At 50.4% G+C, this 2,171-nt stretch overlaps 1 long non-coding RNA gene across 1 annotated transcript; it reads right to left on the bottom strand.

The window, feature by feature from the left end:
- Positions 1 to 543: 543 nt before the first annotated feature.
- LOC123065706 (uncharacterized) lies at positions 544 to 1,930 on the bottom strand. Its single transcript, XR_006431115.1, has 2 exons — positions 1,561 to 1,930; positions 544 to 1,176 (listed from the first exon to the last, which is right to left on the bottom strand). It is a non-coding gene; the product is annotated as an uncharacterized lncRNA (long non-coding RNA).
- Between the last annotated feature and the right edge of the window lie 241 nt (positions 1,931 to 2,171).

The raw sequence follows: 2,171 nt of genomic DNA, 5'->3' as shown, positions 1-2,171 counted from the left end.
AGACAAGACCGCCCGAGAACTCAAGCGACGCCACGTAAGGTCTTGAAAATAAAACTAAGTAACCGGGTAGTTTAGCCATCCCAGGTGATACTAAGAAAAGAAAATAAAGCTAAGTGCATGGGTAGTCTAGCCATCCCAAGTGACACTCAGTACAATTGAATAAGAGAACTAGGTTAGTCCAACACATCAATAATATGCATATTCATGGCAGCCTCAATGGTGCCCATAATTACCCTGCAAGATGGATCAAGCTCAATTTAATTATTTTCCTCCAAAGACCGACACCGGGACCGATACTTGACCCTTCCCAACTGTGCCCTTGACCGTGGACACGGCTATTCGAATAGATGTAACTCTGCGGAGGGTGTACTCTTTACCCACATGTATGGAATTCCTGTAGCCAATGTTTAGACCTTGACTAGTTTCCATTATGTTCTTTGGGTTGGAAACACACCTGACCAGCACACACCAGAATTTCTTTCCGGACGCCAGGAATCACCCAAAGCATCTTTCAAGTAAAACTCTAAGTCGGGGAGACCATCGTCTCGAATAGCATGGAATCATTATTAATACACGCGGATTACAAGGGGTGCCCCCCTCTCGGCCCAGCCGGATACACCCATGCCCCCTGACCCGATGACTGGCATTAGTCCATGGCCGTGGAACCCTCATCGTGGCCTCTCTAAGTGGTGTTTACATGGAAAGGGGTTAACAACTTACTAAATCACACTCCCCTTGCAGGAAGACAAGTGGCAGCATGGTGTGTAGTTAGGCTTAAAGGAACAAGACTCGATTCTAGGCCGACTCAGGAGGTATTGTTACAAGACTGGCATGTCTCACATGCCATAGTGACACCGTCTTGTCGTGACACAGCCCGTGCCCATCGGCATGTCCAAGGCAGGAGATACACTCCTGGATTCTATCCACATTCATACGTTAGCAAAATACCTGAAGAGTGAAATAGTGCTCACATGACATGCAACAGGGTTCATGCAATAGTGCTTAAATTGACGTGACCGATGCATGCTTCCACTATCACTACTATATGGTGCAAAACTACTCCGATGCAACCAGGAAGGTATTTCACTATAACCCAAGTCCAATAATACTTGCCTTGACCAAAGTAATCAGCAAGAGGTTCTTCAAAACTCCCGGTATAGTCCCCCTCTTCGCTTTCTGAAAATGAAAGTCCAAATTCAACTTTTTTGCAACCGCACAAAAAGTTGTCTCAAACTATTTTTAAGAAAATACTAAAATAAACTAGAGTGAAAAACAAGAATTTCAGAAAAAGAAACAATTGAAACTGATGTGTGGTTTAAAAGTTATTAAGGATTTAAAACCAGGGACCTCTCTGTAACAAAATAATTGCCAGCGGGTCCCGGCGGTAACAAGTAAAAACGCCTCGCCCAGAATACGCTTCCCCGAGAAGGAAGCTTAAATCGGAGAGACGCTTCCCAAAAAACAGAAAAGAACAAAATACTGACGGGTCGGTCCCACCCGTCAGGTTCGAAATTCAAACGCGCTTTACGCGCGCGTGCACAGAGGGGAGGCGGTGGTCACCGGCGGCGATCGCCAGCGTTTCAGGAGGCGGCGATGGTCGGGACGCGTTCGGGGTGGCACCCCGCGTAGGTGGGTAGTGGTGGTGGTCGCCGGCGAGCACCAGGACGACGACGAGGTTGACTCCGGCGGACGACGGTGTCGGGTGGTTGTGGGCTTCGCCGGAGAGGGCTCCGGTTGTCAAATTGAAGCACGGAAATGATCACATGGTGGATCAGTGGGCTACTGGCAGATTTTTGGAGGTGGGGGTGGAGTGGTGGTGTCGTGCTGATCAGGGAGGCTGGTGGCGGATCGGTAGTCGGAGCCGGGGAAGAAGACCTTCTCGAGGTCGAGGTGGTGTGCGGGAGGTAGATTGGGATGGTGGTGGAGTGGTGTGGGTGATGAACGAGGCTCGGGGTGGCCTTTTATAGGCGGTCCGAGCAGGTCAGTGGTGGAGTGGATCACGTCAGGGTTATTCCGGCCGACGAGGTAGGTTTGGACGGCGGTCGGGGGCGGTGAGGAGTGGATGAGGTCGAGGGAATACTCCAGAAGCACTATCGTGGGCGGAGCTGAGTCCTACGGCCTTATCCACGACAAAGTGTCCACGCGGGTGTGGCGGCGGCGATCGGCTCCGA

The sequence above is a fragment of the Triticum aestivum genome, chromosome 3B, assembly GCF_018294505.1.
Source record: "Triticum aestivum cultivar Chinese Spring chromosome 3B, IWGSC CS RefSeq v2.1, whole genome shotgun sequence".
Classification (NCBI taxonomy): domain Eukaryota; kingdom Viridiplantae; phylum Streptophyta; class Magnoliopsida; order Poales; family Poaceae; genus Triticum; species Triticum aestivum.
The sequence above is the reverse complement of the archived record's forward strand: the minus strand, read 5'-3'. Positions and strand labels throughout refer to the sequence as shown.